This window comes from Lepisma saccharinum, chromosome 10 (genome assembly GCF_977018435.1).
Source record: "Lepisma saccharinum chromosome 10, izLepSacc3.1, whole genome shotgun sequence".
Lineage (NCBI taxonomy): Eukaryota > Metazoa > Arthropoda > Insecta > Zygentoma > Lepismatidae > Lepisma > Lepisma saccharinum.
In genome coordinates this window covers 34,331,629-34,349,169 of record NC_139238.1, presented here as the reverse complement: position 1 = coordinate 34,349,169, position 17,541 = coordinate 34,331,629, and positions in this window count along the sequence as shown.

Genomic DNA, 17,541 nt, shown 5'->3' with positions numbered 1-17,541 from the left:
GGTTCGATATCCGGTGGAGGCACACAATGGTTGGGATCCCACTTTAAACTGTAGGTCCAGTCCCAATTAGCCTTACTGTGCATAAAGTGGACTTAAAACACCAACTCAATCCAATCCAATCCTTTGCTTCAGTGGTTTATATCACCAAACAACGAGTTTTATCGTAGGTATTATTCAACTCCAGAGGCGGCAACTTAAAATAAATTTAGGGGGGCAATGTTGGCATAAGCAATATTTTATACATTTAAATATATATAATATTTGTCCCTCTACGTGAATTGGTGGGGAGGGGTAGAAAGTGACTTCCCCCCGAAGTAAACTACTATGTTGTAATTTATGAAAAATCAAGCTTTCATTTGAGCGAAACTTATTTTTATCATTTTTTACCATTTTAGGTAATTTTTTAACCATTTGTAGGTCATTTAAAAATAGCTTTAAGGTCATTCTAGGTCAATTTTTTAAAGATTTTTTTAGGTCAACTTCCGATCCTAATTTATGAGTATATCTCTACCTTATTTATCACTTGTATTATCATGGTATTATTAGTTCATTAACCATTTTTATCTTCACAAATACATTTAATACATACAAGCTTAATGGCAATAAAATACTATTATTATTATTATTATTATTAAAAAGCTAGAGAGATGTGCAAGTAGTGTTATTTGTGATAATATAAACTCGAGAAAGTATGAGCCCCCCTCAGGCAGATTTGGCTACACTTAAAACTAGCTCAAGATGTGCATATGAGCTTATTGCTCAAGTGTGGTACTCTGTCTAACCCAAGATTTTTGTAAAAATGCCCTCGGTAATTTCCCGTGAAAGTATGACCCCCCTCAGATTGATTTGCCGACACTTACAAAAGCTACATCTGCCAGATTGTTGTCCATAAGCTTGTTAAAAATATGCCCTTCTTGATATTGTTATGGCTACACTTAAAACTAAGCCATTGTATCATGTTGTACAACAAATTATTACCCAATATTATGCATCAAATTATGATGCAAGAGCTTTTGCATTATGTTGTGCAACAAATTATGATGCAAGAGCTTTTGCATTACATATCAGTTAGTATTGTGAGAGTGGCTGAGGAGTACAGATGTGTTGTTGCAGTGCTCCTCTTATTTTTTTTTAAAAAAAAACACAAAAATATAACAGATTTGTATAAATTGAATTATAGGTTTGTTTGATTTAATATACAGAATTTTCTAATATATTGAACAAAGGGTTTATATCTGCCCTAGTTTGTTATACAAGATCAATACATGACACATGGTATTAGGTCATTGCCTTTCCATGCACACCACCACATGCCTGTGCAGACATGCAATTGTGATAGGTCAGTGCTTCAGTAGATCAATACTTATTCTACCTTTGTGCATGCAGGCTATCAGCTTTACAACCTGTCATAGGTTTATTAAGTATAGATTTTTGATTTGAACCCCAAGAAATTGTATATAATAAACCAACAACAAAGCAAAAAATATTAAGACACTAAGTATATACACTAAATATACAAAGCACACTGCTGAACCAAATGATATTTTTTATTGAGCATAGAGTTTTGATTTGAATCCCAAGAAATTTTATATAATAAACAACAAAAATGCCAAATCAAAAATATTGTAATCAATGCAATAAGAATATATCCAGCCCCAATTGGGCTAAGCATCAAAGGATTTGTAATCCAGACAAATACAGAACTCCCACAAAAATATGCCCTAAATGCCATAGAAAATATAGCAAGGAATATTTCACATATAAACATAAGGGTACTTGTTCTGCACAGTCATCAATATTGCCCCCACAACCATCTACATCTGGTCTGAAAAGGAAGCATGAAACACCTGTTAATGCTAGAGCAGCAAAGCAGCCACGCTATGAACCCATCCAAAGCAGTTTTGCTGGCCAACTTAGGGATTACCGGTTTGTATCAGAGCAAAAATGTGACATTAAGAATTTTTTGAACAGTAAAAATCCTGATGTGCAGGCAATTCTAAATGCACAAAATGGCTCTTATAAGCTGTCCCTCAAATTGTTTACACAATATAAGAAACCAAATGGCACAAAAATTTACACAGCCCCACATAACAGAAATTGTAGCTGTATATTCAAATGCAAATTTAGACAAAATAATAAGCAATTTGATAGAGCAATTGAATATTAAACACTCTGAATTTGCAGCAAAAGAGTCAGGATGGAGCCTATGCGGATCTCCACACAAGCTCTATGTTAATATTTCTGAATTCAGCCCACTACAAGGATCTACATATCTGCCTTTACCTGCCAATATTAAAAACAAAAGAGCCGTGGTTAACATAGAAAATAACGATGAGAAATGTTTTCTGTGGTGTATTTTAGCTGCTTTGTATCCAGTTTTAAGGAATCCTCAGAGAATAACTTATTATAAACAACATGAACACAATTTTGATGATGCTATGGAGGGCTTAGAATATCCAATGTCTGTTCAGAATATTGATAAATTTGAAAAAAAGGCCAGGGATATCAATGGTAAACAATTATCTATTAATGTATTTATTTGTTCTACTGGCCGTGGCAATTGCTTGAGAGCACCTCTCAGAATCAGTACACTTGATGATGATTCTGCTGTCCCGATTGATCTGCTCTTAATTGAAGAGGATGGCACACACCATTACACTCTGATACATAATCTTGAAGCTTTAATTAGAACACAACTAGACAAATCTAAGACAATATTCAAGTTGTGTAGAAGATGTTTAACTGTATTTGATGGTAGAAAAATGGTGAATGGTGTTTGTGAACAAAATACAGAAATTGCTAAAAACAAGTTAATTGAGCATCTGAAATACTGTGGCAACCATAAACCTGTTCATATGGTGATGCCTAATCCAAGTGAAAATGCCAAATTCAAAAAATTTGAAGCCTTGTTGGAACACCCAGCATATATAGTCTGTGATTTTGAATCAAACCTCAAACCCCTTGCATTCTGCAGCCCAGATCCTGATGAATCTTCAATTACATCATACCAGCTACATGAACCTTCTAGTTTTTATTATGTTGTTGTACAGGATGGTGTTGTTAGTAAAGAATATTTATACATGGGACCAGATGCCATCAAAAAATTTGCACATAGAATAGAAAATGAGTGCCATAACATAGCATCTAATATCTTATTAAAATCAAAACCTATGTTGCCTTTAACAGAGAAACAGATTGAAGATTTCAACAATGCAGAAAAATGCCCGGTATGTGATTCTGAATTTTCAGATATAAATATCAAGGTGAAACACCATTCTCATACAGATGGTAAATTCAAAATGGCCCTGTGTAATATCTATAATATTAAGATCCAGAGACCAAAATTTGTCCCTATATTTTGCCATGGTGCATCCAATTATGATTTTCATCATCTGATCAGGTACAAGGGGTTTGACAAGCAGAATTTAAATATTTTAGCAGAAAATGATGAGAAATATATAGCTATTAGCAAGATAGTTAAAGTTAATGGTGTTCCCATTCACTTAAGATTTCTTGATTCCTACAGAATTCTGTCCGCTAGCCTGGCTACACTGGCCAGTCAATTATCTGATGACCAATTCAAAATCACATGTGCTATGTTTCCAAATCAGGACCTGAAATTAATTAGGCGGAAGGGTGTATATCCATATGACTATGTTACAGGTTTTTCTAAATTTGATGAGTGTTCTCTGCCATCACAACAAGAGTTCTACTGCAAACTCAGAGCATCTAGAATCACTGATGATGATTATCACCATGCCCAGTTGATGTGGAACAATTTAAAATGCCAGACATTTGGTGATTATCACAAGGCATATTTAAAACTTGATGTCACTCTCTTAGCTGATATACTTCAGGCATTTAGAAAATCTTCCATGAAAAATTATAAACTGGATCCAATGTATTTCTACAGTGCCCCAGGCCTAGCATGGTCTGCAATGTTTTTAAACACTAAAATGCAATTGGATCTGATCCAGGATCAGGACATGTATCTGTTTATGGAGCAATGTATAAGAGGAGGCATGGTGCAATGTTCTCAGAGATATGCCAGAGCTAACAACAAATATATTCCTGATTATGATCCAGCACTGCCATCAAATTATATACTGTATGTGGATGCCAACAGCCTGTATGGTTATGCTATGATGAAAAAACTGCCATATGCAGGGCTTGAGTGGGTTGAAGATTTCAATATTGAAGATCTTCAGGATTTTGATGACAGTAACTATGGCCTGTTCTTAGAGGTTGATCTGACAATTCCTGATGATTTGCACAAGACATTTTCTGATCTGCCCCCAATTCCTGAGGTTAAGTGTTCACCTGGCTCTAAACAGAAGAAGCTCATGATGACTCTAGAGCCAAAACAGGATTATGTCATATAGTATAAAAACCTCCAGTTCCTAATGGATCATGGTGTTCAAGTGACCAAAGTTGGCAAAGTCTTAAGGTTCAGGCACTCAAGATGGTTGAAGCCATATATTGATACAAACACAGAGCTTCGAACATCTGCAATGAGCCAATTTGATAAGACCCTGTTTAAATTGATGGTAAATTCAGTGTATGGCAAAACCATAGAAAATGTCAGAAAACATAGTGATGTTAAATTAATTACTGACCCCAGCCGGAGCAAAAAATTGATTGCAAAGCCTAATTTCAACTACAGAAGAATTTATGATGAAAATATGGTACTCTTCAACATGAAAAAAACAAAGATTAAGTTTGATAAGCCTATTTATGTAGGGGCTGTGATATTAGAATTGGCCAAATTACACATGTTAAAGCTCTATTATGATGTGCTCAAGCCTTTTTATGGTAATTGTGTAAAACTGATGTACATGGACACAGATAGTTTTATTCTTGATATTCAGACAGAAGATGTTTATCAAGATATGTCACAGCCTGAATTGCTTAAATATTTTGATACCAGTGAACATGCAAAGATTCAACCCCACAACAAAAAGGTGCCTGGCAAGTTAAAAGATGAGACACTTGGTGATGTTATTGTGGCATTTGCTGGGTTAAGGGCCAAGATGTACAGTTTTGAAACATGTAGTGGTGTTGTTGCAAAAAAAGCCAAGGGCATCGGCAGAGTAACTGTGGACAAACAGCTTGAATTTGAAGATTACAAAAATTGTCTCAAAACCCTGAGTTTAATAAGAACATCAGAATACAGAATTCAGAGTAAAAATCACTTGTTGACTAGCAATATTGTAAGAAAAATAGCTCTGGACCCACATGATGATAAGAGATGCATTTTATCATGTGGCATACATACTCTACCATGGGGTCATTGTAATTTGAAAAGTGGTAATCAATGCCCAGTTACAGAGCATGATTTGAAATAAATAAACATGCCTATGAACTTATTTGGGTTCAAAAAACAGGCTATTATGGACCTGCAAACACCAGCACCCTCTTCTGATATAATATCTAAACTAAGTGCTTTGTTAATTATTCATCTGAACAGCATACTTACAGATGTTGATGATGAAACAGGTAAAACATTGTACATATTTAACAACAATTTAAATCATTACCAATTACATGTAGGTGGTCAATTACAATTTATTACAACTCCCGAGGGTAATGTCAAGATTTCAATAGGCAAAAATATTTACAGAATAAAGCACTCAAACATGATTTCTGGCACTGTATATACTGTTTCTGCTGGTGACTGCTTATATATTGAGGTCACGGGATCCTATGACAAGCTTATACCTTTTTTTATAGAATTAAGAATTAGATATTCAATAATAAATAACCACTAAAACAAAAATGCCTAATGATGTATTTGGCCATACAAGGCATGAAGATCACAGTGATGAGATTCTGATGCTTGATGTCAGAGTCAAAAAATTAACAAGTGATTTACAAGCTTTACAAACCACACTCAATGCCAGTCTTCAACTAGAAATTACAAATTTACAATCACAATGCATGGACCCTCTTCTAAAAATTGACTCAGAACTCAAATTGCTGCTTCAAAAATATACTGATTTGGCAACATTGGATAATTTTCAAAGTTTAGAGGAGGCTGTAGCAGCTCTTCAAGCCAAATTTAAGACTCAGGCCACCAACTCTGAGCAATTGAAACAACAATTGGAAGAGCAGATTAATAATGTCCAGACACAGTTCCAAACAATTGTCAAAAACATAAAATCACAAGAAGATTTTGATCTAGTAATTTCCACTCTAAGGGAACAGATTCAATCACTACAGATACCTAATCTGGACCCCTTGAACAATGCCATAACTGAGGTTAAAGAAAAAATTGAGACACTTGAAAATTTTATGAACAACTTGCCATCTTCTGATGCTTTGAGTGCTATAACTCGGAGTGTTGCCAACATTAAGCTGCAACTTGAAACATATGAAGATTTTGGAAAAATTCAGAGTACCATAACTCATCTTGAAGGTACCATAGCAGCAGTGCAAAGTGATCTGACAAATGTACAAGAAACTCTAGAATCCCGCTTGCCTGGTATTGTAGATACCCTTGCCAGTATCCAGCAACAGATCACAAAACTTGAAAACCTCAACACTGAATCTGAGCTATCTCATTTTCATCACTTGATCGATGATATCCAAACAAAGCTTGAAATTTTACAACAATCAACACCCACTCAGGCAGACATAACCCTGCTTCAAGATGCTATGCGTGGTGTGGTTGATGCTTCTGAATTAAATGATGTGAAATTGGCACTTGAATCTTTGCAAAATACTGTATCAAATCTGCCTACATCACAGGAACTTAAAAATATTAAGAGAGCTGTGAATCGCATATTGAAATCAGAAGATATCAAGAATATCCAAACAGAGATCAAACACCTTACTCAGACAGTGGCCACTCTACCAACCAATCAACATATTAATGAACTGCATGCCCTGTTTGAGGATATCAGAAGACAAGTCCATGATCTTACAGCTCAAAATTCAAAATTGGCAGTTGTTGAAAATTTACAGCAATTTGTAGCTAATATCAAGCAAAAGCTAGAGACCATGGAATCCAATCAAGCAAATGCTTTGTTTGTTTTTGCCACCCAGCTTCAAGAGATTGTGCAACAATACAAGAAACTTGTTGTGGACATAAAGATCAAGCCAGGCCATGATGATGTTGTTAGGACTATCAATGAGCACCTTGAATCTGTAACAAGTAGATTGCTTACAGCAGAAAAAGAAATAACTGGCATAATCGAGAATCCTAAACATACAATAATCCTTGAATTGTACAGTATCCCCAACAAAGAATATGATTCACCATTTACACCAGGAGGCAAAATATATATGCTGTCCCCTGCACAATTTTATTACCAGTTTTTTGTTGGGGGCACACTTAGACCAATCAAGATCAAATATTGGCTACAACCACAGGCACACCACTACCCTACCTTATCAATAACAAATGCTGACAACAAACCAAAAATCACCAGTGTAGAATTAGAAGATTTTACAGATCCCAATAGATTAGAGACATCTTATGCTGAAGATGATGGCTCTCTGGAATTTAAAATACAAATAGGGGACAAACTGTATTTAGAAAATCCTGTAGTATCAGCTGCTGAACACCCTATAGTTGCAATATTCTTGTTTACATACTATGTCTAGACAAATTATTGTTGATGAATTACACAGACAAGCCAGACATAATTATAAGAGACTGCCAGTGATTACAAAAGGCATAGATGATTTGTGGCAGTGTGACTTGGTTGAGATAGCAAGTGGACAGCTGAAAAACTTAGACAAGATCAACAAGGGCTACAAGTATCTACTCACTGTAATAGACACATTTTCAAAATTTGCCTGGGCTATGCCACTCAAATCCAAGACTGGAAAATGTGTTACAGAAGCCTTCAGGACAATCATCAATCAGAGTGGAAGATCACCGCGCTATTTGCAAACAGATAATGGCAAAGAATTCTATAATTCGGTGTTCCAACAATTTATTAAAAGCCAGTCAATACAACATTACTCGAGTTACAGTGATCTCAAGGCCTCTATTGTAGAAAGATTCAACAGAACCCTAAAAAATCATATGTATAAACAATTTACCCTTCAAGGTAATTATAAATGGCTTACAATTCTACCAGAACTTCTACATAAATATAACAACTCGGTCCATTCCACAATCAACATGAAACCCTCTGAGGTAACTTCATCTGATGAGCAAAAATTGATCAGTACTGTTTATTATCCTAGACACCAGCCAACAACAAAAAAAGCCAAATACAAGGTAGGTGATCAAGTAAGAATCAGCAAATATAAGCACTTATTCAAAAGAGGCTTTACCAGAAACTGGAGCACTGAATTATTTACAGTCGCTCAAGTTAAACCTGGGACCCGATACACATATATAATAAAAGACCACCGAGGAGAAATTCTCAAAGGCATTTTCTATGAAGAAGAACTCAGCAAAACTAAGCAGCCTGACACATATCTCATAGAAAAAATCATCCGCAGAAAAGGCAACAAGATACTTGTCAAATGGCTAGGACTTCCAGAACACAGCTGGATCGAGGCAGACAAAGTGATACTATGAACACCTGGGATGTTATAAAGAGACTGCCAGAGCCTGAACAGCAGATTAAGAGAAATGGCAAGCTGCTGCCTGATAATATTAGATGTCTTATTGCTGGGCCATCGGCTTGTGGTAAAACTACACTAATGATTGATAATTTTTTATTGGCACCCAACTGGTTAGACTGGAAAAACAGGCATTTGTATGTCTTCTCTAAGGGCTTGGAACAATTAAAATATCAGCAGCTGATGAAGCTTTATGATGGACTGGATATAGCCACTTTTGAATCAGATGTTAAGTCACTCCATGACTGTCTCAATAAGTCTGTTGTTGTGTTTGATGACATTATACTGGATAATCAAAACAAGGTTAGAATTTTTTTTACACAGGGCCGACACAAAAATATAGATTGCTTCTACCTGGCACAGACTTTTTCTAAAATTCCAAAGCAGCTGATCCGAGACAACAGCAATTTTATATGTGTGTTTCATCAAGATCATACCAACCTCAAACACCTACATGATGAATATGCAGGTGGGGACTTGAGCTACAATGATTTTTCTAAGTTTTGCAGTAGGTGCTGGAATCAGGACAGTTATGGGTTTGTCAAAATTGATATGACAAGGAAATCCAATAGTGGTAAATACAGAAATAAAATCAACAATTTTCTAGACATTGAAACATATATAAATAACCATGAAAAGGCCAATCATTGATGATCTTAAATTAAGAGATTATCTTGTAAAAAGATTTAAGGGATGGAAATCAGAGAACCGAGGAATCTATGAACAACACAAGCAAACAGAACAGCCTATTATTGATGCTATTAGTGAATTAGGTAAAAATATCAAAACTGTTACAGAGCAAAATCAAAATTTGATCACAGAGCTTGTGCCTGTAGCTGCTAGGAACATATTAGCAGTGATCAGAACGCTACATTTTAAAAGTAGCTTCGCTACAGCTACAACTACTCTTCCAAAATGTAGCTTCGCTACAGCTACAGCTACATTTTCCAAGAAGTAGCTCGCTACGCTACTCCTTTTCGCTACTCGCTACTTCGCTACTTTTCCGCTACTTTTGCATAAAAGAAATTAACAACCACATGGATATTCCAAGAAGACCCTAGTATGATAGTTGTCCTTGCTGGAAAATAGATTCTGTTATTTATTATCATGATTCCCGTCATTCTGTAATTTTGATAGCAGTGTTACTTCAGTTGCTTATTTTCAATATAGTGTTTCAGAATAACGTACCTATGTAAGCGGCAGATCAATTCAAATTTGATATATGAGTATTTCAATTAGGATGACACAAAATTAATGATTACAAATATACACAAATAAAATTTGGTAGAATTATTTACATTTTTATATCAACATATTTTCCTTGAGAATAAATATTGAGTTAAGTCACATAGTGGTTCGAAACCAGTCTCGATTTGCTTATCTGTGCATAAAGTGGACTCCAAATAAAAACTAGGAAAAACGCCTGGAGGATGGGAACCTCCTGCTCCTCCATTCCCCACGCTGCTCATCGTCTTTCATCATTCTTCATCATTCTCACAATTAGCCAAAAGTGTCAGAAAGCGACTCTAGATAAGATTATAGTATACATATAATGGACTAATACCATACATGCAGCACAACTTTTGGGGTAGTCTAATTCAAAATTATAGTATATGTTGGATTGGATTGACTTTTTGTTTTAAGTCCACTTTATGCACAGTAAGGCTAATCGGGACTGGACCTACAGTTTAAAGTGGGATCCGAACCACTATGTGCCTCCACCGGGTATCGAACCCGGGACCCCTTGACTGTAGATAAGATAATTACTAAATAAAACATTGATCTTCATTGTCATGATTAGCAAAAGTAACAGAAAATCTAAAGGGAAATATATTGAGAAAACTGATGTGTAAATCCGAGAGTTCTGTTAACATACTGAGCCATTGATTGCTGGCACTATTGATGTCATTCTAGTGGAAAATGGATCGCTCCTTTTTGCACTGCAAGTTGTGTTTTACACAGTAATTAATTACATTTTGCTGCCTCTTATACTAGGAATATCCACAATATATGTTCCGGGGTGGCGCAAACGAGGTATTTTTTTTCAGGGGTGCCACAAATGAGGCATTTCCTCAAAATCTCAAAAAAAGTAGCTGTTAGCTGGAATATATTCATATATGTCAGTTAGTTATCTGGATATTAGAAATATTGAGATACTAATGAAATAAATTACGCGGATACTAGTGTTGCCCACGAGACGAGACTTTGGCCTGTCTCGTCTCGTGGAAATGCTGTCTCGTCTCGAAAATATTAGTTTGTCTTATGACACATGGTCAATCTCGTCTCGTCTCGAATTTTTAAAAGCCTGTCCCGTCTCGTCCCGTGGACAACACTAGCGGATACCTATACTGTGATATCAAGATATTTATTATCTACATTATCCATATTTTCATGTAATAGACTTTGTCTTTATAATCCTCCTGCAAAAGTAAGCGTTATTGTCGATTTTTTTAATGCTGTTGCCACATTCAAAATTTACCTCAAAATGCTGAGAAGAAATGTAGCTGTAGAGAAATTTTCGCTACAACTACAGGAATTTTGTAGCTTCGCTACCGCTACAACTACAATTTTCAAAATGTAGCGCCGCTACAGCTACAGCTACAAATTTTGTAGCTAGCTACAGTAGCGCCGCTACAAGTAGCGCACTACTTTCGACCACTGCATATTAGATTATCCATTCACCCCACTTTCTAGTATTCATACACCTAGTCCTGTTGCTCCTCGAAGAATTGAAGCTACTCAGGATCCTATTGAATTGGGTCTTCTTGCTCAAAAATATTTAAGCACACCTAAAGACAACAAAGATGAGGTTTTTGGCTTATATGCTGACACAGAGCGTGATGGTAGCATCATACATAGAATTGTCAATTTCAGAGTAACATTTATGGGAGATGATCTAATTGTATATTCAGAATCTCATCTTGGAGAAAAAGGTGCTTTTGTTAAGTATCCTGGAACACCTGGATTGTGGGAACTGATGACTAGGAAGAGACCTGGCAGCTATACAGATCACGATTATGAGCACTACAAAGAAATATTAATAAAATCAGATGCTTTATACCAGAACAATGATCCCACACAAAAAAGAGTCAAGTCTAGCAGTGGAGCAAAATACAACAACTTAATCAAGCCCATATGGTCACAGATCAAGACTGGTAGTGGAATCAAACAATACAACACCCTTCCTAAAGAATTTGTTTGGATTGATGATGTCAGGAAACTTGTAGATAGGTTGCTGGTCATAGCTGGGGAGGAAAATGCTGGCAACCACAATTTTTACAATGAAAAGGTTGGAATTATGGACATGATAAGCACAAAATTGTCTAATTTTATAGTGAATGACACTAAGGGGATTGGATATCTTATAAAAATTATTAATACTCTACCACCTAAATTTTGGAATATCTCTGAGGGTCGGGGGCTGGTTAATGACATCATAAACAAGCTGCCATTTGAATTACACATTCCAGGCTATCAGTATTGTGGTCCCGGTACAAAATTGGACCATAGATTAAACAGAGGGGATCCTGGTGTTAATTCTCTAGATGCTGCTTGTAGAGACCATGACATAGCATACAACACACATTCTGATCTTGACAAGAGACATGTTGCAGACAAGAAATTAGAAGAGGCTGCATTTGGTAGATTTGTAAGCAAAGATGCTTCTTTGAGTGAGAGAATAGCAGCATTGGGGACCACCATAGATATGAACACCAAACAAAAACTGGGGTGGGGGTTGTGAATATATATATAATAAACCTAGGATGAAGGCCAAGGGTGTTATGTATCAGATACCTTATGCAGGTCTTAAATCTCTTAAAACTATTGATAGTCTTTTAACCAAAAAGCAGCGCAAGAAGAAAAGTTCTTGTCTTGCCAAGGGCCATGGTATGAAATTATTATTTAGTACCCCTCAATTAAAAAAATTACAGCAATCTAGAAAAAAATTGCATTCAGGGGGCTTCATATTTAGTATCCCGGCCATCTTAGCAGCACTTGGTGCTGTTGGGAGCTTGGCTGGGGGATCAGCTGCTATAGCAAAAACAGTAATAGATGCCAAGATGAATAAGGCAGAATTAGATGAATTGAAGCGCCATAATCTGGCCATGGAAAAACAATTCAAAGGTGTTAAGAGAGCTATGAACAAGTTTAAAAAAAACAAGAGCCGCTTACAAACCAAGATATTGAAGCTTTAATCAAGCCACTGGGCATCAAAAATTTTAGAGGTGTGTACATGTCTGATTCTTTATCAGAACAATCACTCAACAAAGAGTGTGGCATAGTTAATTTGGATAAGTACAAAAATCAGGGCACTCACTGGATCTGTTATCTTAAATATTTAAAAGATGAGGCATTTGTGTTTGATTCATTTGGAGGTGTTCCACCTGAAAATTTAGTAAAATATCTAAAATCAACTAATCTTTATTACAATAATGCCCGTGTTCAAAATTTCAAAGATGTTAATTGTGGACATCTGTGTTTATCTGTTCTTAGATATCTGTCTCAAATAAATAAACCATCAATTGAAGATTTTCAAAAAGCCCTGTGGTATCTGAAGCATCATGGGGGTATTCCATCTCACCAGCCAAAATTCAATATTGAAACTTAGATTACATGATGATATAGTGTATCCCAAAACAATAGCTCTCAGAGCATTTTATGGCATGTACTTGATCCCTATTATTACACACCACAACAACACAATTGCAGTTGGTGATAAAAAAATTGTTATCACTCCAGGGCAATATAATCTATCTACTCTAAATGCTCAGTTACCCAGAGGTATAGTGTTAACTCAAAATTCTGTCACTCACAGAGTAGAGATTGTGTCTGCTACAGAAACAGTGGATCTGGGTACTAAAGGAGAGCTGTTAGGCTTTGAGAACAACACAAAACTTGAACCAGCCATCAAACACACTGCTATTAATATACCTAAATTCTTAGCCATAGAGACTCTAAATATTCACTGTAATGTGGCCGAGGGTATGATCACCAAATCAAATGGCATAGGCACTCACAAACAAACTGGCATCATTGCAACATTCAAACCTAACTCTGAATTTATGGAGCCCATCATCTACACTCCATCACCAACATTATATTTTCCTGTGTGCCATAATAGAATAGATTACATTGAGTTGATGGTCACTAATGAAAAAGAAGAATTAGTTGATTTTGCTGGAGCCACAACAACTGCAATCATAGAAATTAATATTTAAATAAAAATACATACAAAAAAATGGAAAATATTGAGAGTTATGAGCTACAATCATTCCCCCCAAACAGGAGGACCTTTGCAAATTTAAATCAACCGAACACAGAGATTGAGGTTGATCTTGATGTAGGGGATGGCTTTATACACCCCCACAGAGCAGACCTATACATCAAATTTGATGTTGTAAAGCTCGATGGTACAGATTATCCGGCAAATTCAAATATAAGATTGGTAGACAATTTTGTGCCACATCTGTTCTCTGAAATTGAGATCAGAAAACATGGTGTTGTTATAAACAGAGTAGATTACCCTGGCATTACATCTACAGCTTTGGCCACACTAAAATTATCCAAGACCGAGGCTTCTTACTACAAAATAGGTGGATTTGAGGCTGGTGATAAAATTATATCTAAAAGCCACACAGTGCTGTTCCCCATGCGCCTGTTGCCAGTATTCTTCTCAGATTACAAAGATATTATGTGGAAGGGTGGTTTAAGAATCACATTTAGAAGAGCTGCCAATGATAATAATGCTTTGATGAGGTACAGTACATTAAATTCTACTGGGGAAGCTCTGCCTAATACCCTACCTGATGAAGGCAAGTGCATTATTCAGACTATGGAGCTAAGAATTCCAGTTGTTGAATATGAAGCCAGTTATGCATACAAAGCAGATATCCTAAAAAATCCACAGGTGCCTTTACAATTTTATACATATCAATGTGTGCAGAAGCCTGCCACTGGTAGCTATTATGAATTTGATGCTACAAACTCATTCTCCAGTATACAATATGACATGCCAGATTTTGTGGTGGTACTGTTTCAAACTGGAAGACACAATAATCAGGAAAAAAATTCAAGTAAATTTGATAACTGCAACATCAAGAACATATATCTTAAAAATGGCAGAAACGAGGTGTTCCCTAGAGAAAATTATAATTTAAACATGTCCAAGGATGATTTCCTCAAATTATATGAAGCATTTACAGCATACAAAAGGGTCACTACTGGCAATACTGACATGTATTACACACCAGATGAATTCAAAGCACAGAGACCCATGTTTGTCATCAACACTTCAAAAAGAAAACAAGTTGTGGTTAATGACAGGACAAACATTAAAATTATCTGTGAATTCCACGATACACTCCCTGATGACACTATATGTAGTGTTATTCTTATAGGTGAAAAATCATATGTTTATGATGTAAGAAATGAGAGAGTCACAGAACAATTCTAGAAGAATTACATTATCTTAATACTAGATATACAAGTTGAGCCTGGTGCCCAATTAAAATATTCGGGTTAACATTAATTCTCTGAACTTAAACCGGAAGTCGACCAGAAGTAAATATGTATGTATGTGGGTATGGGTATAGATGTAGCTAATAAGATTAGACTTTACAGAGTATTACACTAGAGGCAATAAGCTCTTATGAGCATCTTGGCTTACTTTTAAGTGCAGCCATAACAATATCAAGAAGGGCATATTTTTAACAAGCTTATGGACAACAATCTGGCATATGTAGCTTTTGTAAGTGTCGGCAAATCAATCTGAGGGGGGTCATACTTTCACGGGAAATTCCCGAGGGCATTTTTACAAAAATCTTGGGTTAGACAGAGTACCACCCTTGAGCAATAAGCTCATATGCACATCTTGAGCTAGTTTTAAGTGTAGCCAAATCTGCCTGAGGGGGCTCATACTTTCTCGAGTTTATATTATCACAAATAACACTACTTGTGCAACGTCCAAAATTGCAATATTTATTCTCTATTCACGATTTTTCAAATAAAATAGAGTCAACCACAAAAAAAAACTGATGATAAGAGATTTGTATATTTTTGACGTTGTGTGTCTGACTACCATGCGAGAGACCCGGGTTCGATCACCGGCGGGGAAGAACCGGGATTTTCCCTGTTCAAGCGACTCCGGCGCCCACCCAGCGTCATGCGTCATATAAAGTGGGTACCTGGAGGGGGTAAAGGAGGCCAGGGGTGTGGTGGTGATCACATCACTCCCATCTTCGGCCGTGATCAAGAAAGTGTTGGGCCCTAACTCCACACCCCCTATACTCCTTCATGGTATGGTGCAAAGCACAGGGGAGCATGGGCCTACCTTGGGACCTAATTTTGAAGGGGCAGAATCAAGCTGGGCCTAATATTGAGGGGGCAGAATCAGACTTGGGCCTCATTTTGAGGGGTTAAAATCAAACATGAGGCTTAAATTTGGGGGAATAGAGACTAAAAGCATAGCTAAAAGTTTTCCATCCCATATAAACAGCATCCAGGATTATTTGCTAAATAACTGTGACGTTTGCAAAATCACAAATATTACTTCTTTGCTCCTCAGGTCCCCTAACTTGTAAATTTCAATAAACCTGAACATTTTTGGGGACAAGTGCCCCCCTTGCACCCGCCAAGTTACGCCTATGCAGGGGAGCACTTTACCTTTACTCATCTTAGCCTTTTCAGTGCAAAATTATTACAACGCACACATTTGTCATTGAATTCCCTGCCATTGTAATATTTACGAGTAGTTTTATTTTTCGGGTCCAAAAGTGTCTAAAAGCAGTTTGAAGTCAACGTCACAAATTCAATCCAAGAACCAAACCAAGACAACTTATTCTATATACAACACAATCTCTCAAGCTTGCATATGAAGGGTACAGGGGAAAAAAGATGAATGTCACAAGAAACTTGAATGGAGTTAAATGAATTTTAATGTTTGAAACGTTCTTACATCTACAATATGGCTTAGCACTGTATGAAATTTTTACATAATCTGAAGCATTATATTGTTTAACTAATGATATAACAGTGTGTCTAATAATGTAAAGACGAAGAACACATTTTTGGCAAAATTCGTTCTTAATGCACATTTTGCAGGTGAAAAATGATGAATGTCTATTATTCGCACAGAAAGAAAAGCAAAAAAAGATGAATGTCCATTTGAATTGTAAATACCTCAATAAAGAATATGAATGCTTTGTGAAATACACGAACAAAATGCAAATTCATAAAGTCACTCATTTGTCACTATGAGGAAGTTCTTCATAGAACCTTCTTGCATATTGTCCACAGAATTTATTCAAGTCTTGCAAGTCTTTATATTTTTCAAGAGAAATTGGAAGTGCCATATCATATTTTCTTGATGGATACACAAATTCAGCTTCTTCTAAATAAGGCTGGATGTTTCTCTTGCATTTTTCAAGTGTTGTCACACTTGAAGACCAAGCGCCGTTATATGTGTTCCTGTGTAGTACAAGTTGAGTTGGTTGGGTGAGTACAATCTGAAGCTCACGGATGCCTTGTAACAAACAGGTAACTCAGCCATTACTCCACCTCCAAGTACACGGACTTTGTAACTGTATGAAGGTGTATGTAAATTGACGTCATCCTGATTTTGTCTTGGCCTTCTTCGTGAAACAGTAATTAAACCCCCTAGATAACAGTTTTGTGAATTATAATTGTCCATTCTATTAAATTGCACAATTATGTTATTTCTTTCTGTAGGAGGTATCACCGCAAAGCTTTTCAAACGAGAGCACTTGCAGTATGTCCCTGTTTCATGAGTACTGCACAGCATTTTCTTTCTAACATCACTCACCCTTTGTTCTCCCAAAGTTATCATCCACTTCTGGGTCACTCATGGCGAACACTGTGAAACCAACAAAACCTGTATTCAAACTGACAATGTCAGAACTGAGACGACAATGCGTCTGTGAAGTAAAGGCTGTTGTTCTTATA